General features: G+C 39.1%; 1 protein-coding gene, 1 long non-coding RNA gene and 1 other non-coding gene across 6 annotated transcripts in view; all 3 read right to left on the bottom strand.

Moving 5' to 3' along the window:
- The window catches only part of PBX1 (PBX homeobox 1), a 313,418-nt gene that overhangs the window by 242,183 nt on the left and 43,345 nt on the right, over window positions 1–27,890 (bottom strand). The gene's annotated exons all lie outside the window — the stretch shown is intronic.
- Window positions 407–27,890, bottom strand: LOC131196336 (uncharacterized). Its single transcript, XR_009154698.1, has 2 exons — window positions 26,726–27,890; window positions 407–531 (listed from the first exon to the last, which is right to left on the bottom strand). It is a non-coding gene; the product is annotated as an uncharacterized LOC131196336 (long non-coding RNA).
- On the bottom strand, window positions 12,301–12,403 carry LOC131196452 (U6 spliceosomal RNA). The gene has a single exon (XR_009154736.1). It is a non-coding gene; the product is annotated as a U6 spliceosomal RNA (small nuclear RNA).

The following is a 27,890-nucleotide window of genomic DNA, read 5'->3' as shown; positions in this document are numbered from 1 at the left end:
AAAGCTGTTCTGATATACAGCAATCCTAATAACTTCTTTAATTCAGCAGGAAACATTTTTGGTGCATTATGATCTACTGATTCATTTCTCTAGCCAACTTCAAATTATGCCAATTGTACAACTTTTTTAAAAAAATCATCTTTTGGTGGCCATAAACCTGCCTTTCTCTGCAATGGGCATAAAACATTCATAGATTTTATTAGCTATATTTATATTCGCATTCATTGGCACTTTCTTCTGCTTCATTCTCTTCTAAACATCAGGCTCCAGATCTTATATCATGTTTGAGACTTTAAGTGATACTGCTGTTCCGCTTTTATACTCATTTTTACAGCTTCCCCATATTTTTAACAGTAATTATATGAATTGCAGATTTGTTTTCACCTAGCAAGCAAGAAACAGCACAACTTGTCCAGCTCTTTATTTTTTTCTTTGAAGATCATCACAATAATCAACTCTTCACAGATCTCCTCCTTTCTAACAAATACTTGAGGGTCATCTTGATTCCAAGGGGGATCAGGCCATACAATTCTGAAAAGAAAAAACAACCTTGAGGATACCTGGATTTGGGGACTGCACAAGGCAAACTAATATAGGAAAATGTCCTATGAATGCCCAGTTTTGTATATAGTCAACTTATGTATGTTGGGGGGCTAGTATATTAGTTCTTGAAATATGAATACATTCACAAAACAAACAAATGTGTTCTCTATTCTTCCATATAGGACTATTTAAAAGCATATGGAAAAGTCACAATATTCTCAAAGAAAGTCTGTCCTTTCAGACAATTTTCAAAAAAGCTTAAAACATTTTCTTTAAAAGCCAGAGTCTTCCATTAGCAACATGAAATACGATGTTTAGTCTCTAAGCACATTCAGAGGCAGATGTCATATATACATACTATTGTGACCTAAGCAGATGGCTGAGCAGATTCAGCTCCTATTCATCCAGCTGCACCCTTTTTTGTTTGTGTAACTGCTCTTACTGGCTTTCTTTCATAAGGTCAAACAAGTAATTCTTTTACTGTATTTTACATCTCCAGTTCTAGTTTCTGGTCTACAGCAATTCATACTCAGTTAGGAGAACTAGAAACATATCCTGAGAAAGTAAATGTTCTCAGGGGGCTGATAATATTTCTGGTGTGGCTACCAGATTCTACTATTCTAAATTTGATTAAGTGGTTAATATTGTTCATTTCATTGGTATTTCAAAAGAAGCACTTTCAACTCTTTCAGTTACTAACAAAAAATTAACACAGCTAATATATCAGATGGACAGCAATCTCTTCTAAATCAGATTTTCCCACATTTTCTAATATCTATGCTGAAAACAAAACTCTACTCCCCATTACCAATTCATGTGGTAAGATCAGTTAATACATAAAGCATACATTTTGTATCATGGAATCCAACTTGTACAAAGAATGCCTTTGTAATCACTAGATCTGCATTAAAGTGAATTGATTGAGCCAATTTGGCCCTGAACATTTTTTTTAAATGAAGAACTAGTTCTTAGAGGAGGAGAAATCAACAAATCTTTTCCCATAATCTTGCAGAATAAGTAGTGCATTTCTTAAGGAATCCAATTTGGCACATAAGGATTTTAGCATACCCACAGATACTCCTTTGACATCTGTCACCATCAAGTTTTTTTCCCCATTAAATATCTGTTTAAATTTTTAAAATGGAAGCTGGCATGCCTACACAGCAAAGGCAGTTTCCTGTATCACTTTTATTTCCAAAAATGCCACTAATTCCACCATAAATTGTCTTAAAATAATTGAAGCCCAGGGATTTCAAACTACACCTAGCTGCTCAGAAACCTTCCTGGATTGAGAGTCCCTTCTTACAGTCACATCACCTTGGTCACCTCACAGATGGATGACTGTGATAAGCTCTACACAAGATGCTCTTAAAACCTTTTCAAAGTACAGCTGGCACAGAATACGGTGGCAAAAGTAGTGGTGTATGGGCCACCCTATGCCTATGCAACACCACTGCTCCATGAGCAGCACTACATAAAAGTGGGCTTTTGAGTACAATTTAAGATGTCAGTTGTCACCCTGAAAGGTCTATGTAGCATAGATATTTGAGGGACTGCCTGCCTCTTCTGGTTTTAGCCTACCCAATAAAATCTGGCACGGTTGGATCTCAGCTTGTCCTGCCAGTTAAGCAATGCTAATTAGGAGGACTTGGGAGACAGACCTATCACAGCACCTCTATCACAGCACCTGCCCTCTGGAATAGCACCATCTCACAATTTCAATGGCTCCCACCTTATGAGCCTTTAAAAAAGATGACACTGAGCTGGCAGAAATAGCCAACACCCCAGAAGAAAAAGCTCAGGATCCTTGATCTTGACAGACTTGAACAATGGGCCCTATCCAACAAAATGAAATTTAATGCAGAGAAAAGCAAGGTTTTACACCTGGGCAGGAAAAACCAAAGCTACAAGTACAAGTTTAGGCAAAACCTGGCTCAAAAATAGTAACTGTGGCAGGGACTTTGGAGTCCTAGTGAATGATCACTTAAACATGAGTTAGCTGTGTACGGCAGCAGCCAAAAAAGCTAATACAATGCTTGGTTGTATAAACAGAGGCATAGAATCAAACTCACATGAAGTATTAGTACCGCTTTATAAAACCTTAGTAAGACCACACCTGGAATACTGCATCCAGTTTTGGTCACTACATTACAAAAAAGATTTTTAGACTTTGGAAAAAAATGCAAAAAAGAGCAGCTAAGATGATTAAAGGCCTGGACATTAAAAAATATGAAGAACAGTTGCAGGATTTGGGTTTGGCTAAGTCTAGACAAAAGAAGGGAGAGGGAGAGTGGGTGGAGGAGATAAACGTAAACATGGAGAACATTTCTGAAGGGGACAGAATAGGAGCAGACCACATATTGCAAAATCAGTGTTGTGAAGTAACAGGGATGGCAGGGAGGAAGGACCAAGTGCGGTGCCCCCTAGAGTCTCTGTGCAACCTCTCTAAGTTCCTTGGAGCCTTACCTAATATATTAATATATTAGCTTGAACTCTGCATGTGTGAATCTGGTTGTTCATACCTGACAATCAGCACTTTGTCATTAATTAATTAATCTCCCATAATTCCTATATATTAAATGGGCAACCATTTTATGAGATTGTCCACGTTTTGAAAGTAGCAAAAAGTACCCAAAGATTTAAATCCTATTACCTTTATCAGTGAGAGAAAGAAACTGTGCTTATTAAGTTGCTGTCTTCCTGAATTACTTTCCCCGAATACCTTCCCAAAGTAGCCACTATTTCCCTGTTTAGAATCCTTGATAGATGTGTGGGGAGGGTACGTAAGGAGCCCCATTTTAGCCCAGCCTTTAACAACATTTAGAGGAAATAAAATGTTTTCTCAAAATCATTTTATTCACTCCGCTACAGTTACTAGTGATTTCTTTTTTGCTGTTAAGATAAAATCCTTATTGTTTTACGAAACGCTAGTTATGTTCAGCAATTTTAGATTTATATTGTAACTTGAGCAAATCCTAACATGACAATTTAGAAACGACAGAAAGATAAAACTTCACAGTCTTAGACTGTGAAAAATAATCAGTTTCTACCAAAGCTTATCTTCAACAAGAAAATGTTTTGAAAACTACTTTGATATCAATCTTTTTTAAAAACTTATACAACCACTTTTCTAGAAAATATGCTTAAATCAGCTTTCAATTTCAATCAAATAAATGACAATAAAAAAAAAAAAGTACAGGGCAGTAAAACCATAAAAACATCTAAAGAAATTACATATAAGCATATAAGCAGCAAAAGCATAGAGATAATTAAGAATTGTTTATAGGTCTGCTGAAAAGTGTGTGTGTGCGTGTGCACACGCGCGCAGAGCTAAGAAACGGTGGGTCCAACCTGATCTCCCTAAGAAATCTGGTATAACTCTTGGGTGAAAAATATCTGTCACAATCTTTTCCCCTTTACAGTACTTCAGACAGGGGCAGCTAAAGCTGGGTCTTGTAGGGGAAGGATGCACTTCTTGAAATACGCTGCAATTTATGTGGTAACAACAGTTGATCAACTGACATCAGTAATTTAATCACAAACTACTGTTATTCATGTGTAAATTTTTTAAAAAAGGGGGCACATAGGATAGAATAATAAAATTATTAGAAAATGCCAGAATGATCTAAGACTTGCCCTCTGGTGTGCATTTTAAAAATGTCTATGGGTTCATTTTTTTGACTTTGCTTATCCATTCATGTATCAGAGCTGTGCAGATCATATCGTGTTTAGACCACCAGGAACTATCCATTCATCAGCAGTCAAAAATATTTTTCATTTATTTATTAAATTTATATGCCTTTCTATATTTTTAAATATTTTTTTAAATATTCTAATTTGAGTAGTATTCTAAGTATTCTAATTTGGGCAGGAGAATAAGGAACTAAAGAAGACTGAACAATTTTTTCCAATTATGAATTATGGCAAGTCCAGTAGGCTGAACCAATCAACCCAGTTAAAAAAAAGACTACATTGTCTTGAATGGGCTATCAGTCTGAATCAATAAATATGGTGAAAACCTGTACCTTAAGCTTCCACCCTAAGCTTCTCTTGTACAAATGTCTTTGAAATTAATTTGGCTGTAAATAGAGGCTGCTGAGCATCTCCCAGATAATTATAAGGTAATGCCATCTTATAGCATTAGGTCCTGCACCGCAAGGAAGAAGCCAAGGCACGGTGCCTCCTGCTTCTTCCATCAGGATCCTTAGTACAAAAGCTTGCTTTTCAAGAGGCGGCTTGGTGCAGTCCAAGCCCCCCTGTGTAAGGATTTTCAGAGCATCGTCGCTCACCCTGCAAGCAGGGGATGAAAGAGAGGGAGAGAGCGAGTCTATTTGAAAGCACATTCTAACCAGACCTAATAAGTTAATGCAGAAATCTTCCCATTGAGGCTGTCTATTGGAGACACTAGTCTCCCCTGAATCAAGAACTGCTATGTTGTAATATAATAGATGTAAATTAAAACAGAAAATCTATCATGCCTCTAATGTTGTCTGATAGCTGAGAGTCTGGATCCGTAAAAGGAGAGGCACAGCAAGAAAGGGTGATATATGGCAAAGCTGGATAGAGGGTGAAAAGCGTGGCGAGACAAGCGGGAGAATGCCGCAGCCTGCTCTCGCTCCTCGGACCCAAGGGCAAGAGAGGAATAAATGTTGATTAGTGTTGATTTTGTCCGACACGTGCTTGCCGAGTGACAGTTGGACTAAGCAGCTCTGATAGAGAACCATTAATCTTGGTCTGGTTTAAGTAGAGTATATTAATTTGTGTCATTTTTACTAAGTCGTACTGAGAAAGGCTCTTACTGCTTTGCATTTGACTGCTTTGGTGGTTTAGCCTCCTTTCTCTCTATCCATTTCGCCCTTCCTTTTCTCTCCCCCCTCAAAAAAAAAACCAGATCCTGCATTGGTGGCGGCAGCAGTAACACCACCACCATATTCAAATGACACAGCAGGAGGCCAGGAGACCTAGAGCTCCTCACTTGGATTAAGAAAATAAACTCCCAGGGTGTTGGCATAGCAACAGCATTTCAGATGAACTCTATATAAGGCAATGATTAATAAATTAACATTTTTATCCTGTTCTTTTCTTCTTCCTCCTCCTCTCTTTGGAACCATAGACAGCATTTGTTCAGAACAGGGCAGGGAAGAAGGAGAAATTAGAGAAATGGGTGATGTTTGACCTACCTGGAGGGGCTTCAGTTTGAAAACTGAAAAACACATCTAGCAAAATTCCACTCTGCAACTCTGTTGCTGAATTTTAACTGGTGCATATTATTGGTTACTCACTTACCAAGACTGCATGCTGCAGGAATCAAAGGCTCTCTCCCCACTAAAGTATTCTAAAAACTAATGGCACAATAGGTCTGCTTCTTACCTTCAGCCAAATCTAGGATAAATGTAAACTATGATGGTGCAAGAAATAGGAACCCAGGATAATTGCCAGTTATTTCTGAGCCATATTTTGAGTATAATAATATATATAAAATATAGCATGTCTTTGATTGGAAATAAATAAGCTTAAAACAATGACTATAATTATATGTATTCACAAGTATTAGTTGGAGCGGGAAGAGAAAATGAAGACTAGGGTGGACAGGTGAAAACCAAAAAATTAGTCTTCCATAGCTTAATTTATAAAGAATTTGGGAAATGTGTGCCATGAGATTTAAAACACTCTTTCTGCACTATACAATATGTACAGTGGTGGTGTTCAGCCGGTTCGGACCAGTTCGGATTAACCGGTAGTGGTGCTCCCGCCCACCTGCCAACCCATCCGGCACTATTCCGTCCTATTTAGCCACGTTTTCTAAGCCATGTGTGCATGCAAGCCGCATGAGTGAGCAAACCATGTGCACAAGTAAACCGTGTGTGCAAGCAAAGCACATGTGTGGAAGGCTGGGCGCATGCGTGGAAGGCGCACAAGTGAGCGAAGTGAGCATTCAGGCACGCTCACGTTTTTGGTGTGCGGTGAACTGGTGGTAAAATTATGTGAAACCCACCTCTGAATATGTAGCAGCAATACATGAAGAACCTTTTTTCACATCAAAGGATTTGCACAGCCATATTCATCAGAGTTGTTTTAAGAGGGAAAGGAAATCAGAATTTCATTTTTTCTTGAAGACTGCCTTAACTATCCAAACATTCTCACAGCATAGACCAGCAGAAAAGTATTCTCCTTTATGACACATTTTTATGTAACAGCTACAAAACAGTATTCTTGGGGGTTGTTCTACCAGGAAGTTAATACCATATTCAAAAGTATTAGAAACTGTCATATTCGGACCGGACCACAAACACTGCTTCCCAAGAGTCTATATCCAAATATAGGCCATCCGCAAACAAGATCAAAGTAGACTCACTACCATATCCTGAACAAAAACCACAATAATCTTATGAAATCATAAATATAACAGAATAACAGAGTAGGAAGGGACCTTGGAGATCTTCTAGTTCAACCCCTGCTTAGGCAGGAAACCCTACACCATTTCAGACAAATGGTTATCCAATATCTTCTTTAAAACTTCCAGTGTTGGAGCATTCACAACTTCTGGAGGCAAGTTGTTCCATTGATTAATTGTTCTAACTGTCAGGAATTTCTCCTTAGTTCTAGGTTACTTCTCTCCTTGATTAGTTTCCACCCATTGCTTCTTGTCCTGCCCTCAGGTGCTTTGGAGAATAGCTTGACTCCCTCTTCTTTGTAGCAGCCCTTGAGATATTGGAACACTGCTATCATGTCTCCCTTAGTTTTTCTTTTCATTAAACTAGACATACCCAGTCCCGCAGCCATTCTTCATATGTTTTAGCCTCTAGTCCCCTAATCATCTTTGTTGTTCTTCTCTGCATTCTTTCTAAAGGCTCCACATCTTTTTTACATAGTGGCGACCAAAACTGGATGCAGTATTCCAAGTGTGGCCTTACCAAGGCATTATAAAGTGGTATTAACACTTCACGTGATCTTGATTCTATCCCTCTGTTTATGCAGCCCAGAACTGTATTGGCTTTTTTGGCAGCTGCTGCACACTGCTGGCTCACATTTAAATGGTTGTCCAGTAGGACTACAAGATCCCTCTCACAATTACTACTATTGAGCAAGGTACCACATATACTGTACCTGTGCATTTTGTTTTTCTTGCCTAAATGTAGAACCTTACTTTTTTCACCGTTGAATTTTTGTTAAGATAGCCCAATGTTCAAGTCTGTCAAGATCCTTCTGTAACTTGAGCCTATCTTCTGGACTGTTGGCTATTCCTGCTAGCTTGGTGTCATCTGCAAATTTGATGAATTTCCCATCTATCCCCTTGTCCAAGTCATTGATGAAGATGTTGAAGAGTACTGGGCCTAAAACAGAGCCTTGGGGTACTCCACTGCATATTTCCCTCCATGTAGATGCAGTTCCATTGAGGACCCACACATTGAGTGCGGTTGGTCAGCCAGTTACGAATCCGGTTCTAGTGAAAGTGCAAAGGTTCACCCAGGAACCAATGGGACTGGCAGTCTTTCCTAAACTATTCAACAAGCCTCAGCAAATATAAAGAGAATTTGAGATTTAAAAAGCAATATTAGACTAATATATTACATTCATATTGTCATGTCAGAGGCAGAAATATGAAGCCCTCCAACAAGGAGAAGCCTAATCTGGGATAGGGATAATTTATAGAAGCATGAATAATAATTGGATGGCAGAAATTTTAGATATGGATTTCACCTATAGAAAACATTGAGCCATTTAGAACTGTCATTTACTATTGACATTATTTAAATATTCAATTTGTTTTGCTTCATGCAAGCGCTGATGGCATCCTATTAGAGATCCTGATTGTTACAAGCTTAATGAAACATCAAGATTTGTCAGTAATCCCTATTGTCATATTGATAGAAATTAACATTCTGAGAATTTTCCTCACTTTGTGTATCCCTTGTAAGATACTTTGCAATTCATATGTCATTTGTCTTTCAAATAGTGAAACAGGCTAAATTAATACTTAATTTCTTATTCTTCTACATAAGCCAATTCCAGCCATGTGTTCACCAGATGTAATTGGGCTTACACATCCCAGATTTCCAGCCAATTATAGCACCAATGCATCTGAACTCCAATTCTCGAATGGATCAAGACAGGAAGAGCAATGCCAAAATACAGATGTTGTAGGATCCTTAATCTTTTAAAAGTATGCTTGGTCACCACAATATAAAAAAGAAGCTGAGAAAGAGTGCAGAGAAGAGCCACAACAAGGATGATTAGAGGACTGGAGGGTAAAACATATGAAGAACAGTTGCAGGAATTGGGTATGTCTAGTCTAATGAAAAGAAGGACTAGGAGTGACATGATAGCAGTACAGATAGTCCTCGACTTATGTCCACAATTGAGCCTAAATTTCTGTTAAGTGTTGCGATACATTTGTTAAGTGAGTTTTGCCCCATTTTATGACCTTTCTTGCAGTTGTTAACTGAATCACTGCAGAATCACTGCAGTTGTTAAGTTAGTAACCCAGTTGCTAAGTGAATCTGGCTTCCCTATTTACTTTGCTTATGAGAAGGTTGCAAAAGGGGATACAAATAAAATTAGCACTTAGACTTATATACTGCTTAATTGTGCTTTACAACCCTCTCTAAGTGGTTTACAGAGTCAGTATATTGCCTCCAACAATCTGGGCCCTCATTTTAGTGACGTCAGAAGGATGAAAAGCTAAGTCAACCTTGAGTCGGTCAGGATTGAACTGCTGGCAGTCGGCAGAGTTAGCCAGCAATACTGCATTCACACTACTGCATTCACACAGCTCTTGGTGACTATGGGCCACAGCAAAGGTCATAAATATGAGCCAGCTGCCAAGCATTTAAATTTTGGTCACATGATCATGGGGTTGCTGCAAAGGTCATAACTATGAAAAATGGTCATAAATCATATTTTTGATGCTCTTGTGACTTCAAATGGTCACAACCATTTGAAGTCACCTGTATTCCAGTATTTGAGAGACTGCCACAAAGAAGAGGAGGCCAACCTATTCTCCAAAGCACCATAAGGCAGGTCAAGAAGAAATTGATGGAAACTAATGATGACTCCCCCAGACGCTTCCCCGGATACCTCTCCAAATGTCAGCTCATGAACCAGTTCTGGGCATGTCAGGAGGGGAGCTGGTCAATGGCTCCAAGCAGTTGTCTGAGAGTGATTTGGCTGAAGCACAGCTGCAGCAGGACAGCTCTGAGACTTAAGATGGGGAAAGCATGCAGCTGCAACTGATCAGCAATGAGGAAGAGGAACTGCCTTTTTCATCTGATCCAAGAACAGGGCAGAGAAAAGGCAGAAGCAGCTAAGGTCTGCCTGATTACTCGTAAGGAGGCAGCTGTGCTCCTCTTGATGGACTGCGGATTGTCTCTCTTTATCTTTGCTTATGGACTGGCCTTTGTCTTGGAACTTCAAATGATTCAATTTGAAACAAAAAATAAAAACATCAATTGTTGAAGTATAATTAATGTAGTAGCTCTTCATTTTTGTCTATGAAGGCGAAACAGGCAAAATATTACACTGAAAATTGGAGAACCTGTCATAGTTGTAGTAAACAAAGAACAATGTGTTTTGGGCTGTATAATGTATAATGTCTAACAGATGCAGAATGCAGTAATTTAAAAAACAACAACTGAAAACAATGGGAGCAACACTTAAATACATATTTCCCCACATGGGAATAGAGCCTAATCAATCTCACTTTCAGAATCTGAATTATTCAAAATACTTTACTGGCAGGTTTTATTTTTCATCCGTTATAATTTTTATGAACTTCAAAAACTTGCCTTATTCACCTTTGCACATTCGTGTTTATTTTCTGACTTGGTGTATTTCTTCCACATCTTAGCATGTGGAATTTTAAATGTAAATATTAGAAAATTTCATCAAATATTGTTTGATTTTCATTTTTTTCCTCTTGCTTTTCAAAGTTCCAACTGCCATTTTTATCTTCTGCCAATGTCCACAAGGTGTAGTGAGGCCAAGAGGCATTCTTGAAAATAAAAATTGTGCTACAACTAACATTTTCTATCATGCCCACTTCCCATTTAATTTTAATTATTAAAAGTCCTTTTAAAAAGCAGAGTTTGGACAGATTAACCCAGCACCAAAGCCAATGTCAGGGGATACATTTGAGTACACAGGCATTGCACTGAGGATTCAAATGCCATAAAGGTGGTAGCACTAGTAATAAAGGCTTAGCCATTATGAAGGCACATGCCAAGCCCCTTCAGAGTGTAAGATTCGATAAAATAAACATTCAGTACTGATCTATTTGCCCCCTTTTTCCAAGCACTGCCCTTGCCCTCCAGATGCTTTTTTCTCCTTGAAAAACTAGGGCTTTTCCCTGTTTTAGGAAACAGTAATGACTTTATAACTTCATCAACCCTTATTTATATATATATCCTGGTAGAGAAAAACAAAGACTATTTTGTTTGATATGCTCAGATATATAAGACTGAAGAGTCAAGAATGAATGTGGACATCAAAAGTGAACAATCAAAAATATATCTTTACTGTGACACAAATAAGTGGTAATATAGTATTTACAAAAACACAAGCAGCTTGAGCAAATGTTGATTATCCATCAAGTTGCATTTCTGAACAAATAATTTTCATTACTTAATAGCATCTCAATAATATGACTGTAGAAATGGATTGCAGCTGAATAGAACAGAAGGGAAGCACTAAAAAAAATATAGAGAAATAGGAAAGGTATGAAGAACATAAAATACAAATGGTGACAGAGACTCAAATGATGGAGGAGGTACAGAAGCAGAGGAAAGCATCCAGGAAGAAATTGGGGGTTGGCAATCATTCATCCATTTTCTTCAGCTTTACAGCTATTCTTTAATTAGAGCTAGCCAATCTTCCTTAGAGGCAGAAAGATAACTTTATATCCATTGACTTGCTATTTCAAATTCCAAGAAGCAATAAATAGATCCTAGTATGGTCCAACTAGAATGCACTCCTAAAATTGTAAGGTTTTTTTGCTGGCAATCCCATATATATCTGAGTACAGCATGGCATTAAAACTACTTAATAATATTTCAATATCCTGGCAATAATGAGACTGCTAAATTAGTTAATAATACTAATAAAATAGTATAAAGTCAATATTTAGTAAATACTTTCAGGAAGAAAAGATCAAAAAGTTTCTGGGAGCTTTAATGCAATGCAAAGGAAAATCAATAGCGAAAAGTGTACTAAACAATCTTTTCATCAGCTTGAATTTTAAGACTGTCAATTGATCTGTCTTTTACATAGCTAGTATTGCAAATTGTAATCTATGTTTTCTTTAAAAAATACTCATCAATAAAAATGAGAAGTAAAAGGGTTTACAATATTTCATTTTATTTTCTTTTTAAAACTATTTTTACTTCTAAAATAGAATAGAAAATTAAGGAAAACAATAATATGGAACAAAAGTATAGAGAGAAAACTTTCCATACTTCCACCGGTGCCCCTAATGATTAGTCACAGTTTAAATTTTTATGTTTTATACTGAACATTATGATTGTTGTTGGTTTTTCTCTATGTCCAAAAAAATCATATTCCAAATGTCTAAATCTCCCTTGCTATGTGATGTGTTGTAGATCAGGGAGCCATTCCTATTTGAGCATGGTTACACTTCTACTATGGAATTACACTGTCAGTTTTGCTATTGGAGAATATCCTCTACTTCGGGTCTCCTGGTCTGATATTTTTAGTATGGTTTCTTTTTTCAGAAACTGTGTCACATTGGTTGTTGCTGCTTTCAGAAACAGAGAATGCCACTCAAATTTTTGTGACATGCCTGTGCAGGGGCCATGATAATCTTCTCTGTATCTTTCCAATTTTAATATACTTGCTGCCAAAGCAGCATTTGATCTTTACTTATGATAACATTAGGTCACACATGTCAAACACAAGGCCCACCGGCCAGATCTGGCCCACGATTTGGCTGGATCTGGCCCTGGAAACAGCAAAGGACCAGCCTGCACTGCCTCAGCCTGACCCAGGTCGACTGGGCGCTGATCTACAACTTGGTGGCAGCCATCCAGGCCAGAACGCAGTCAGCCTTAGATCCACGGGACCACCCTGGAGCCAGCAAGGGGCCACGCCAACTCTACCCCCTGAAAGGAAGATGGGAATGAGAAGCAAGGGAAGAAAGAGGAAGGAAGGAAGGAAGGAAGGAAGGAAGGAAAGAAGGAAGGAAGGAAGGAAGGAAGGAAGGAAGGAAGGAAGGAAGGAAGGAAGGAAGGAAGGAAGGAGAGACACTGGTTGGAAATGCCCCAGTGCACTCTGTTCTGCATCAATCCTGGATCCATTGAGATTTGAGCTCAAAGGAGAAAGCAATTTTGTGTTCTATTTAGTCACAGACAGGACTTCGTTGGCAATCCAATTGTGAGCCGTTAGGAAACTATCCCCTCCTTGTATGTTGCAAACAGCCATTTCCTGTGGGGAAAAATGGACAAAGCAGAATGGGGGAAAATATTTTTCTTTGCTATATTTCCAGTCTGAATTAGACCATGCAGGGTCCCTACAGGAGAGACCTTTTAAGGATTATGTATTGATAGAAAAGCAACTAACTTACCTCTGTTTCTAAATGCTAAAGCTGTTGCAGATAAAAAACAGAGGAGCTCTAATCAACTATCACAGCCATCAGTTTGACAGTTTTGCTGTACTATTGTCTGTGGACGCCCCCACTAGATGCAAGTATAGGATAAACTGAGCCAGGTTTAAGAGGCATGCATAAGAGCACCAGCATGCCTACCGTTCCTGTCCTAATGTTCCCTTTGGTTGTATTCAATTTGTGTGGTTATTTCATGCTTATACTTATATATATTGTTGTGTTTGACAAAATAAATAAATAAATAAATAAATAAATAAGGTTTGTTCTCAGTGCTTTAAGTGGCCACAAACTACTAGCAAAAGTGGCATTTGATTACAAAGCAAAGAAGCATTGAGAAATGTTTCCCCTTTTGCATTTGAGCATCCAAGAAGGGACAGGAAAAGAGAAAAGGAAAGACAAAGAAAAAGAAGGAAAGAGGAGAAGATAGCAAGGAAGGAAAAAGAAGGGAAGAAGGGAAGGAAGAAGAAAGAAAGGAGAATGAAAAGGACAGGAAAAAGAAGAAAATGGAAAAAAGAAGGAAGGGAGGGAGGGAGGGAGGGAGGAGGGAGAGAGGGAGGAAAAAGGCTAGAGATAGGAAGAGTAAGGGGTGGGGGGAGGAGGAGGAGGAGAAGAAGGAAGAAAGAGGAGAGGAAAGAGGGGAAGGAGGAAGGGTAGAATAAGGGAAGGAAAAGGAAAAGGAGGGAGGGAGGGAAGGAAGGAAGGAAGGAAGGAAGGAAGGAGGGAGGGAGGGAGGGTGGGTCTGAGGGAAGTCTTGACTTAACACTTAGCCACCAGCTACCCTTTTGTCATCCCCTTCCCCCTCCTCTCCTGGTGGTTTGCCATCCTATAGCTGAGGATCCTTTGGTTACAAAGCCGGAGAGGGAGTGGGCCTCCTTCTGACCCACACACGTTGCCACCCCCCAGTACACACCATGAGCAATTTGGCCAAGGAGAGTGAGCACAACAGCAGCAGCCTCAAGGAGGAGGTAAGCACAACAGGGCGCCCCCTTGTGGAAGTGGGATTGTGCTGTGCTGTGGGGTCCTGGTGCCTGGCTTGGTGCTTGTCCTCCACTGCCCAGGCCTTGGGGCACCTGTCAGTGGTGGGTTTTAAATTTTTGGGCGTGGCATAGTGGGCATGGCAGGGGAAGGATACTGTAAAATCTCCATTCCCACCCCACTCCAGGGGAAGGATACTGCAAAATCCCCATTCCCTCCCGGTCAGCTGGGACTTGGGAGGCAGAGAATAGATGGGGGCGGGGCCAGTCAGAATTTTTACTACCAGTTCTCCGAACTACTCAAAATTTCCGTTACCGGTTCTCCAGAACTGGTCAGAGCCTGCTGAAACCCACCTCTGCTCCATGTGGCCTGAGAGGGATGGACAAGGGTTTGGCGCTCTCCCTAGTCTGACCTTCATCCACTGGAGACAATGGATCCCCCCAGAGCCACCCGGGCCGCCACAGGCACCCCCCAACATGAACGATGTTGAGTTGGCCATGCCTACCTTGGACATACCCATCCCAGACACACACGACTCCCCAAGGTCAACCACAACCCTCATGCGGCCCTCAATGAAATTGAGTTTGCCATCTCTGCATTAGATAAATAGGTAGTGCTGAAAGACAATGACTAATGCAGAAGCATCTTGTAAGCTTTATGACTGAGCAGGATTTGAATCCAGCTCTCCCCAGTCCAACAGTCTATCCATCACAATGCTCTGCTCTTTCAGGTTCAGTTGTCAGAATCAGAGAAGCAAAGTCAGGAACTTGCCTCTAACTTGGAACAACAGTTCTGCTTAATTTCTTGCATTGATTAAATAAATATTACTTTACCTCAGAAATGTTCTCTTTGATAATCCAGCAATTTGAGATTTGTTATCTCAGAAAAGCTTACCAGTCCAACTTGAAGCCAAAGTTATTCTGGTTGGGTCAAGTGGTTGTCAATTTTTTTTAAAGCAGTGAAGAAAGAGGAAAACTTCCAGATCATATCCACTTTCAGAACCAGCAAATGGAATACTGACTTCCCAAAATCCAGATGCTGACAAGCACTTTTCCAGGTTTATTTAAAAACTGCACGGCTTCATTGTTTACTTCTAGGTAAAGGTAAAAGTAAAGATTTCCCCTTCCAGGTATGTCCAACTCTAAGGGGCAGTGCAAATCTCCATCTCTTAGCTGAGGGAGTTACCATTGTCTGAAGACATTTCCGTGGTCATGTGGCCAGTATGACTATACACCAAGGCTCCCGGAACACTGTTGTCATCCCACCAAAGGGGTACCTATTTATGTACTCGCATTTGCATGCTTCAATCTGCTCAGTGGGCAAAAGCTGGGCAAGTAATGGGAGCTCAGACACCGGCTGTCAGTTTTCCTGTTGATAAACTCAGTGTCTTTAACCACTGCGCTATTGCGCCCCCTACTTCTAGGTAGGAATAAAGCATTCCACAGTAGAAAGATGTGTAGGTCCCAATACTAATATTTTGTAAAATATTCCAGCTGATCTCCACATCTTTCATATAAATTATTAAAAGCAATTAATTCCACATTTTTAAATGTTTTAGTGAATCTTTTCTAACTTTCTTTTTTATATAAAACTATATCAACCACATTTCTGTTGTGCAATTCTATTCCTTTTTTGTTTTATTCTGTTATGTATCGCTGCTACCTAGCAGCTAGGTGTCTATTATTTTCAAACAGCTACATTTTCAAATCAAGATTTAAAAGTGACATTAGAAACTCTGTAAAATCTATAATATACAGATACAAAACAAATATGATGGTAATCATAAGTATTGTAAAACTACACCGAGCAACTGAGTAAATTTAAGTAAATTTTCTCTTCTTTGGGTAAATTTTATTTCCCATACCCTTACACAGATCTGGAATAGAAATACTATAAACAATTATTAAATCTTTCCATCACATAAAAGCACAAATAACACATTTCTTCCAGATTCAAACATGATGCAGAATCAATAGCACAAAATCAATTGTTTCCATTCTACAAAGCATCACTTGCTGAGTTATAATTAAGCAGAATCTGTAATGGTGAAACTATAAGTTATGGGGGTTTAAACTTATTTTAACTATAAAATTGTACTTTCCCCTCTTCCCCCCCCTCCGTTTCAATTAAATGAATGCAAGGACAAATGATCCCATTGCCTTTAGTTTTAAGATATAAGTGCTTCTGAAACGTTTGTCAAAGCATTCAGTAAGACAAGATTTAAGATGTCGAATTAATTTTTTCTCCAACAGGCAGCCAAATGTGGATGCAGAAGGTTAAAAGCTAAGTGGTTTAATTAATATTAAATTTATTTGATACTTTACTACTGAAAGCATTGTAAAATTGAAAAATCAGTTATTTTTATGGTCATTATGCTCTACTTTGATCTTTGATCTGTGGAATAAAATCACACTGTTCTAAAAATTCTTCTGCTTTACTGTACTTGTTTAATTCTGGGGTTGGGGCAGTGGTGGGATTCAGCCAGTTCGCACCACTTCGGGAGAACCGGTTGTTAACTTTCTGAGCAGTTTGGCAAACTGGTTGTTGGAAGAAATCATTAGGGCAGAGAACCAGTTGTTAAATTACTTGAGTCCTACCACTGGGTAGGGGTGTGTGGAGATATTTTGATATTAAAGTGGGACACTGCCTAGATTTTCTGGAATGCTACTTCAAGAAGGTACAACATTAGCAACCTGTTGCAATACTTCTGGTATTCTTCAAATGTCTTTTCAAAACTCAGTTGGCTCTTTTTCAAGAAGTTCTTTAATTTGTTAATTTACCAGATAAACGCCAGCTCCTGCATATTTTTCTTCAAGTTTTCCTGACATTATATATGTGATAAATCCATGCCAGTTTTGCAGATTCTGGTTCATATTGGACACCACAATATCATACTGGTCAGAAAACACAGTTGCAAGCAACACATCTATAGCACCAGTTCTTTTTTCTGTTTGAACACATACACAATTTATAGCAACCAAACCCTAACGTTTTTTTCAAACATCAGGAAACATTCTTTGATTCAACACAAACACTTAGTTTTGCAATAGCAAAAACGAAGTATGAAGAAACAGAGGAAGACAAATACAGATTGCAAAAAAATAAAAAGGAAAGAACAGATTAAATTAATCATATTCCTTATAAAACACAGGAGTTGCAGTCCTAAAAACTTTTAGCAATGCTAAAATCTAGACTGATCAATATTGTATCTAAATTTAATACAATTTTTTCTTTAAGTGTTAAATTCCAAATCCCACTTCAACCCTGAATGCACATGTTAATGCTCTTGATTTCCTTAACTCAAGGTTTCTTTCACTGCTTTCATCATTTACTAGCAATGGCAAAGGTGATAGTCCTAGTCAGATAATCCAGGGGTAGGAAACCTTAGCATGAATTGCAGTAATAAAAATATTCATAAACAAAGCATTCCAGTAGCTATTAAAATGTTTTTTTAAAGATCATACATTGGAGCTAAATAGATCTACATCCAAGATATCAATGATTAACGTAATCAAAGAAGTAGCTTATCTTGTTGGGGAGGAAATTCAGTCTTAGCATCATGTGAAATTCCTGTTCCTTGACCCTGCCTAAAAATAGGCATGGATCAGTGGTGGGATTCAAATTTTTTTTACTACCAGTTCTGTGGGTGTGGCTTGGTGGGCATGCATGGCTTGGTGGGCGTGACAGAGGAAGGATACTGTAAAATCTCCAATACCACCTCTGCAGTGGATGTCAAAATGTAGGAATTAATCACAAAAAGGTCACAAGATGGGGATGTGGAAAACTCATTGCAACTTCCCTGTTCCACCCAAACATGCTTCTCTGCTGCCATTGGCTTGAAGGCTTGCTCCCTTCTTTCCCAATGGTTAAAGACCTAACCTGATGAACTGGCTATCTGGGTATTACCAGGAAGCTCTACAGGTGGTGTCAAAGAGTGGATGAAGGCACCTTGTGGCCCATAAATATCATAAAGCAATCTGGATTATATCTGAAATTGTTAGGTATGTGTGTGGAAAGGGAAAATGCATATTATAATTTATGAGAAAGAAAATTCTACTGAAATAAAATGTTCTAGTTAAATACAAATGTGTTCAGTATGCATGCATGTACACCCACCCACCACAGATCTCTCTCCCCCACATCCCTGTCCAAACAGTTTCTGTTAATCCATTTTCAGCAAATGTTTATCTGAGGCCATATCCAACCAGATTTGTTAAGCCCCCTCCTAACAACTTGTTGTCACAGTCCATTACCAAATTGCATATAGTTATATATTCCACTAATTAGGCTTCTAAAATATCATTAACATGTCTCTTGATCATTAGCATAACGTATGAGGCGTCCTCGTTAGGCACAACTCAAGTTTGTTAACGTGATAATGAAAAGGCACAGGGCTGGCATTATGGGAACTGAGCTGATAGGAGGCAGGGAACATCAAAAGCAATGAAGCTAAACAAAAATAGAGGAGGGGGCAGGATAATTCTTCAGAATGAAAAGTAGAATTCAGCAATCTCGGAATTAGGGCCATGTTCCAGTTTGAAGAAGCAGAGTTAAGAGAAAATGCATAAGTATGTGAACCAGAACACAGCTCTTCTTCTATCAAAAGGATAGCTAGTTTTATAGAGCTTACAAGAACCATTGAAATGAATGAAACTATACATTTCCTGCATAGTCCCTATATTGGGGTTGGGGGGGGAAGCAGGGGGACAAACCCTATAACCAACGAACAAAATATTTCTAGATGTAGGTGGAGAGTAACAGAAAAGGAGAAAAAAACTATTGTTTCATCTAAGCCTTCAAGAAATCATAAAATCACAGAGGTTTGGAGATACCCTCGATTCCCTATTGAGGTGTCAACAGAGCCTCTTTTTTTTTCCCAGCAGCCTTCCCTCCCGTCCCTTTTTGGTTTGTTACTGATCAGTCGATCAAGTCAAGCCCTTCCCCCTGGCAGCCATACCTATACAGTGTGGTTTAAGTCTTCTGTTCGGTATAGGAAAGTGATGGCTAATCTTTTCCAGACCGAGTCGCACACCCGAACCCCCCAAATGCGATGTGTGCGCAGCCCCCATGCATGCACCCGGCCCCTGCGCATGCACGGCAGAGACCCGAAGACCAGCTGGTTGGCAGGAGGCACGTGTGCACGTGCAGCGGAGCTGAACTAGGAGTATCAAAGGGCTATCAAAACAAACTAAAAACAAAACAAAAGGAGAAATATTTCCCCATTTGCATTTGAGCATGCAAGAAGGAACAGAAAAGGAGAAAGGGAAAGAGGAAAGACAAAGAAAGAGATGGGAAGATGGGAAGAGAGCAAGGAAGAAAAAATAAGAAAAGAGGGGAAGGAAGAAGAAAGGAGAATGAGGAAGGAAAGAAAAAGAAGAGAAGGAAGGAAGGAAGGAAGGAAGGAAGGAAGGAAGGAAGGAAGGAAGGAAGGAAGGAAGGAAGGAAGGAAGGAAGGAAGAAAGGAAAATTATAATTGTTGTGGCCCACCAGTGGCCAGCAGAGCTGGCAGCAGAGTTGGACAGTGAGGAGGTTGGGGAGGACCATGGGGCAGTCCTGGAGTCTGGGGAAGGTTCGGATGATGAGGGGGCCAAGACCATCTGGTAGTTCTTTGCTGCCTCCGGAGTCTCTGGAGTCTGACATCAGCAAGGCAGAAGAACAGCGTGAGCCTGTTCCTGGTTTGCGCATGCGCAGAGCTGCCAGGAGACAGGAACAATTAAGGAAACAGGGTTGACTTGCGAGTAAGGCTTGGAGATGATTGGCCTCTCCCATAAAACATAAAAGAGAAGTGAACGGGACAGGAGCTTTTGCAGGAAGCAATTAGTTCATCTGGCCGATTCAAGATTTGAACAACCTTGATGCGGCTTTCAATGAAATCAAGTTTGACACCTCTGGCCTAAAGGCATGTCAGATATAACCAAATCCCAAGAAAGAATTTGGGCAAAGCAATATGGATGATTTGGGTAGGATTCTAAGCTGAGGTTGGCTTATTTTATGGAAACTAAAATAAAAGACACAAGGAGCAAGGAAGGAAGGAATTAATGGACAAGGGAACAATGTATTGCCTCCAAGATTATTAAACTCTTTTTCATTCTCTGTCTTGTCCAAATAGGCTTTCAATAGGAAACAGATGTGATGGCTGATTAATAAACATAGGATATAAAATGCATTTCCCCATTTGTACACTGCAGAGGCAATATTTCTAGTTCAGGCTATGGTGTGAAATCCCCAAAACCAAATTTTGTGGAGTACTGGCAGCCAGTTTAAGTGAGGTTAGGTTATAATCACGGTACCTGACATTCCAAGAGTTTGTACCCATACCCATACCCTGCCATCCCACAAGATGTCTGGAGTTCACTTACTCTTGTGAAGGAGAACTTCATTTCAATGCTAGAAAACACACACACATCACAATGACCGGAGACTGTACCAGACTCTTTAAATGAATCCCTCCATGACGCCAAAGCACAACAGCGGGAGGGGGAATGTAACATAAAACCATCAAAACACCAGGAACAGAGAAGAAAGGGAACCATTGTTGTGGGTTGTCAGCTCTGTTCTGTTTCTTGCAGAGAGATTTCAGAGCAGGAAGGGAAGGTAAGACTGAAGAGAGAAACTTGCCATAAAGCTATTCAGCCTAATCCCCAGTGCTGACTCTAGAAGCCCTCTCCCAATTAATTCATATCTTGTTCTTTCCTGAAATAAATGCTCTCAACTTTGGAGTCTTCTATAATATAAAAATAATTTTCCTGCAAAATTGCAGCAAGTTCAATGTTGTCTGAGGATAACACATTAAAATAAATGCAACTGATAAAGTTCTGGGGAGGCATCATTTGTGCTTTTAGAAGCCAGATTTTTCTCGTTTATGAGCAATAATCTTAATGTCACATAGGTTTTACAAAAATAACTTGTACTACACTTTTTCTTTTAATCAGTTCTGACTTTCCAAAAACTTGGGAAGGAGAATATGAGCAATGTATGGTAGGCATGATAAATAATTTTAATTTCTAGGATAGCTGGTATATGAGTTTCCAGCATTTTTCTGCAACTGATCTTTATAGGAAGGTGCAAGCCAATAACTACTAACAATATAAAGAGTTAACAACAAACAAAAGGTACAGAAAAAATAAAATCATATTTTCAAGTTTTGTAAAGACAAGAATGTAGGAGAATGGAAATACCTGTATTTTGGAAAGACTACAGTAAAATAAAATAGAGTACAGAAATTGAGTTTTGCCAATACAGGAGAAAGAGAAGGAAAGACTTCCAAATTTATTGCTAGAGAAGTTTCAAAATAAAAACAGATACAATTCCAGTAGCAATAGGCAGACTGCACTTCTGAAAGTAACAGCATACTCCATTTTTTTCTCATTCAAATGACCCTGTTCCTATCCAGATAAAAACCAGAGCAGTGCAGCACTAAAATAGTTCATGGGCCAAGTCCTTAGATAATACTCTAATGAATCCAGGAACATCCAGGCTGTCAAATAGCCTTAGAAGGAACAGTTCTATCATGAAGATTGTAATCAGAAAAAGTTCAGCATCACCAATAGTATGCTACAGGATAATTTATGAATCTAAGCTGAATTCTCATTCTATTTAGACTACTGTAGCATCTGCAATCATAAATGAAAGTAAAGGTAAAGGTAAAGGTTCCCCTTGCCGACTCTAGGGGGCGGTACTCATCTCCGTTTCAAAGCCGAAGAGCCAGCGCTGTCCAAAGACGTCTCCGTGGTCATGTGGCCGCCATGACTCAACACCAAAGGCGCACGGAAGGCTGTTACCTTCCCACCAAAGGTGATCCCTATTTTTCTACTTGCATTTTTACGTGCTTTCGAAACTGCTAGGTTGGCAGAAGCTGGGACAAGTAACGGGAGCTCAACCCATTACACGGCAGCACTAGGGATTCGAACCGCTGAGCTGCCGACCTTTCGATCGACAAGCTCAACGTCCTAGCCCCTGAGCCTTTAAATGAAATGTCCCTTTAAATGAAAGTAGCCAGGTCATAATAACAGATCTCCTGACAAAAATCCTTGTAAATGGAGATGCAAAGACTTGAATGTAAGGCTTTCCACATAATAATTAAGGAGTCTTAACCATATGGAACTATTATCCATACTTTAAATTTGCAGTGTCATTCAAATTGGCCAAACATTCCCAAGATTGTTAAGAAATCATTATTTTCAAATGAGAAAATGGGCTTTGACTAAAGGTGACTTTTATCTGAAGCTTAGCTTTACCACTTAGAGCTATGAATTTCAATTCACACAATACTCAAAGCTCTGAATTGTTTCACTGTACTAAGATAAACTGCCCTGGTTTCCCACAACAAAGTAAGCTCTAAAATGCCTACTCAGCAATTTGAGTGCCCTTTAGATTTTAACTTTCAGAATCCCTCGGCTAGCACAACCATTGTTCAGAATGATGGAAGTTGAAGTCCACACACTGAAAGAGTTGGAAAAAACTGCCACTGGTCATTATTTACATGGCTAGATCATTTCATACAATATGCTAAAACCCAAACCATAGAAAAACTATACAATTTATCCTATCACAACATGCGAATCCTATTATAATGGAAAATATATTGAATGTACTATAACTTATGGTAAAAATCAGATTTCCTCCTCCAACTAGCCTTGAAATCTGTAGGGAGAGAAAGATTACATGAATTAGACAACTCCTTCTTTGGGCTTGTTCTGCAAAAGTTGGAGAATACTAATTAGCTATTACTCAGCCTAGAACTGTGATGGCGAACCCTATGGCATGCATGCCAGAGGTGGCACGTAGCCCCCACTCTATAAGCACATGAGCCGTCACCCCAGTTCAGCTCCAACATGCATGCGTGCACACCTCCCACTGGCCAGCTGGTCTTTGGGTCTCTGCTGTGCACGCATGGGGGCAGGGCACATGTGGGAGGGCAAGTGCAGGGGGCGGGCCACATGCAGGGGAAGCGTGTGCGTATGCATGGGGTGGGACATATGCAGGGGGCCCCGCGCGCATGTGGGGGCAGGGCGCATGTGTGGGGGCAGGGCATGCATTGCATTTTGGGTTCACACGCACACTTTGGGCACTCAGTCAGGAAAAGGTTAGCCATCACTGGCCTAATATATGCTGGGAATAGTGCAACATTTGGAGTGCATCTTATTGCAACTACCATGTTAACATAAAGGACAAGAAACTAGGAAATGTTTAAGCAATCAGCTCTGACTAATATTTGTAAGTAAACATGAGAAGGTGACATTAAAGCAACAGACAGCAAGTCTACCAAGGATGCAAGAGAATTAAAACGTACCCTGCACAATAGGGATTAGCCTCTCCTATCACATGAATAAAATGTTATCCATAACATATTTTATGAATTTGCAATATAATCTCCATAAGGGGAGAATATGTATGAAGTCTTTTCCCAACAAAACTTGGGTGCAAAGTTAAAGACTTTAGATACAAGACTACTTAGTTGTGCCACATTGATTTGCTATCAATCTGATAGACTGCTATTCTAACAGACAGGAGGAGGATTTAAATTACAGTATTGGAGAGGGTGTGTGCTAAATTGACCTTTCCTTTCCCAAAGCTTTTTCTACCAAATGGATGTTTTAACCTGAATCTCAATTCAATGCTGAAGGAAAAACATTTCAGAAGTATATATGTGGAAGACTATACATTGTAAATATGCAGCAGAGTACATGTATGAGTACAGAAAAAAAATATTCACCTAGCATCTCCTTCTCATCTAGATAAAAGATTAAAATAGTACCCTTGGAGATACTTGGAGAACCACAGTTTACTTCTTGATAAGATAGAACAATGGGGCATAGACTGTACCATCATCAGGTGGATTCAAAATTGGCTGACCAATCTACCAATCTGCATATAGTGCTCAATGGAAGTACATCCACATGGAAGGAAGCAGTTGGGCCCAGTGCTCTTCAACATCATCATAAATGACTTAAATGACAGAATAGAAGGGGAACTCATCAAATTTGCAGACAACACTAAGCTGGGGGCATTGCCAATGGACAGACTCAAACATAGATAGGTTCAAAATTCAGAAGGATCTTGACAGATTTGAGCACTGCCCTATCCAACAAAATGCAGTTTGATGAGAAAAGTAAGGTCATGTACTTAGGCAAGAAAAACTAAATGCACAGATATAGAATAGGTGATACCTCATGCAACAATAGTAACTGTGAGATGGATTTAGGTGTCCTAGTGGACCATCACTTAAGTATGAGCCAGCTGTGTGCTACAATAGCTAAAACAGCAAATGCAGTCCTAGGCTGTATCAACAAGTGATAGTACTACTGTCTGGAACTAAGAATAAATTTCCTGATAGTGAGAATAATTAATCAATGGAACAGCTTGCCTCCTGGAGTTGTGGGTGCTCCATCATTGGAAGTCTTCAAAGAAAAGATTGAACAGCCATTTGTCCAGGATGAAATAAGATCTCTTGCCTTGGGCAGGGGGGTTGGACTAGAAGTCCTCCAAGATCAGTTCCAGGCCTATGATTCTATGAGATTTGCAACCACAAGATAGCATCATTACATATTAGATCTGTAGATCTTGTAACATTATCTGATCCTGTTTGTATGATAGCCATTCCTAACTGGATCTTAGGAATGTTTTGGGTGTATAACTCCCACAATTCCTAGACTGAAGGATGCTATGCTGAGGCAAGCTGTTTCTATGAAAAAGATTCCCATGAAGAAACAGACAACAAGACCTCCATATATTTTCTTAAACAAGAAAGACCAAACATTTTCAAATCTCTTTATAATTGTGGAGCTGAACCCATTTTATTATTAAGTCCATGTGATGGGAAAATATACCCATCTGTTCAGACATGTAAGTGGGTTCAACTGCAGCCACTTTTGGGGAGAAGCAGGACAGCTGTTAACTACGTACAACACTGTAAGAATGATCAAAGGGACCACCTGAAAACTTCAGTAGGAACTTATTAGAGCAAAATAGGGAGAGTGACATTTAGCTAAGATCTCAACCAGATTATTGCAGAAATGCCATCATCGAGGGTAACATCTTAAGACTGTGTCTTATTCTCCCTACAGTTATTCATCCTTATCCTCTCCAACAACAATGGCAGCCTCCAAGTTTGGCACTGTTAGTTGACAGAGTTGATACATACCAAACTCATTTCCTCAAAAGCTTTACTAAGATGCAGCCAATGGTAGTGGCCTGATTAGTCAACCCAGCCAAGAGTGTCTTATAGAAGTGCAATTAGAGCAACAGTTCAAATAGCCTGCATCACCCCTCCAAAATGGATAGGACAGCATGTTTTGATCTTCCTTCTATGGTAGGATAAGGGCTTGGGATTTTAACTGTACATTAATCAACTCAATTTTAAGGATTACAATAATGCTTTCATGTGTTTCCTCAAAAATTATTTTGGAGGCTCTCTGAAGTGTGGAATCAGGTTGTTTAATGCTGCAGGTAAAGCTATTCTATTTAAAAGACTAGTCACTAATAATTCCTGTTTGTGCTGTGCATATGCATATTCAAGAGGGAGTTAGTAAAACAAGAGCTGAACACAAGTGAGGCAGCCAAGCAATGCATCTTGAAAAAATGAGAAAATGCTTGCTTTTGTTTGTCCTGCCATGTGCCTGTTTTTAAATTCCATGTTGATTGAAAAGAAAGCTTTTATTAAAAGTATTCAGCTTATTTTACATCAATCATAGTCCCTGACTCAAGAGTTCTCTGGTTATTGAGGTCTTTTTCCTTGATCTGGCTCTGAAGTATTTTCTGTAGAATGCAGGTAGCAAAGGAAGTCAGACAAAAGTTTCTCGGTAACCCAGAGAAAGAAACCTGACACTCTTCAAATGTTGATAAACTACAATTCCCAGCTTACCTCATGACTATTTATGTGGAGCCCATTACTGCAATTACATTCCTTCTCTTATTTAGAAATAATTACAGCCTTTTGGGATTTCAGAAACATGCAACTAAATGACTGCCATGCCAGCACATGTTCTGCATTAAAAACAAATCTGAAATTATTATAATGACTCCTTGTACTTCATTGTATTTTTATTTTGTTACTAAAAATGAGATGGAACAGGTTAATAACTGAATAATTCCTTAACTATGCAGGGTAAGAGAAAATCAATATTCCAATATTTGTTTGAAGACATTTCGCTTCTCCTCCAAGAAGCTTCTTCAGTTCAGGTCAGTTTCTCAGAGCGAAACATCTTCAAGCAAATATTGGGATATTGATTTTCTCTTACCCTGTGTAGTTAAGGTTTTATTTGGTTATTAAATCCAGTTGCCTTTTGAAAAAGCATCTTTGGGAAAACCATCTCCTCGATGACTGAGAATCTCTATAGACATAAAATCAATATATTGTTACTATTTTGCACAACTAATATAGATTTAATATTTTCAAAGGATTAAGAAAGAGGAAAAAAGAAATAGGATTAAATCAAAGATGGACAGACTGCAATAGAAGAATCACAAAACAAAACCCTTGAGAAAATGGTGCAGTAAATTCTTGAATCTTAGAAAGCTTTAGATTATAATATTTTTCATATAGTGTTAAGTAGCCAAACCAATTTATTTAAAAATAAGATATTTCACCCTTACCTTTAGGGAGCACAATTGAAATTTGTAACTGATACTAGACTTTCAATATAGAGAAGATACATGGACCAAATAAACACCTCTCACAAGTACAGTTGCAAACAAGCTTTCAGAATGTCTCTTAAGATGCCGAGCCCTCCTTTGGAGGAGAGCTCCCAATGCACTAAATGCTCCAAAGGACTAAGACAAGCTGAAGCCTACTATTCCTTCAATCCCATCTAAGCTGTCATGGGACAACTTGAGAATTCTGCAGAAGACAGCAGATAAAATGAATGATGGCAAAGCACGGAATGGTCTGGTCTGCAGTTATGTTCAGTAGCTTGTTTAAAGACACAAACAATGGAACAGCCTTCAGGCATAATTCATCCCCAGCTTGAATTTTTCTTCCTAGGAAATGGAGGTTTCCTAATTTGTGAAACCCTTCCCACTGGCAGGAGGAGCCAAATTGAAGTGATAAAGACACATGCAATATCATGCTTGCTTGAGTTTAATCAGCTAGAGCTTAGACTAATTCTAGTTTATTGTAAGATGTGAACACCCTCATTATCTTGGGGCAAGGACCTGGCATTCCTAGTGCATAAACCAGTACTGATGAGAAAAACAAAAATACAGCACTCCTGCTAATCAAAGTTGTAAATACTATTCTAAACAAGTACAACCCAACTCATTGTTCATATCTTCTCTTCAGCACGCTTCAGAATGCAGTAAAGGTTAGGGTAGCATATTCCTCTACCCTAACAATTAATATTGTGTCTTAATTCTAAAGGAAGGACACTGCATATGCTAAAGTTATTTCAGGAGGTAAGAGATATTGTCACGTTCGTATAAAAAATAAAGCATGAAAAGGAAGATTTCTTTAAGGCAAAAAGAAAAATCTGTCCAGACTGTTGGAGAGGATAGGAGAGTAATGTTAAAATTAAGAGAACTGAGACTGTCATTTCTGTTTTTGCCTTTAGAACTTTTTAAACTGTTTTATGGTTTCAGGGACATTAATATGCATGCCTGCTATTCATGTTTCATTTATTGTAACATGCTCTGTGAGCTATGTATATCAACTTTTTCACCTATTGCCCCAGCACTAAACCATTTGAAGATTTATTCTAATCAATAAATAAAAGACCAATAATAATGTCAGAAAGAGAAAGCATAAATGTCCGTAACATGTCCA

This window comes from Ahaetulla prasina, chromosome 3 (assembly GCF_028640845.1).
Source record: "Ahaetulla prasina isolate Xishuangbanna chromosome 3, ASM2864084v1, whole genome shotgun sequence".
NCBI lineage: Eukaryota > Metazoa > Chordata > Lepidosauria > Squamata > Colubridae > Ahaetulla > Ahaetulla prasina.
The sequence above is the reverse complement of the archived record's forward strand: the minus strand, read 5'-3'. Positions and strand labels throughout refer to the sequence as shown.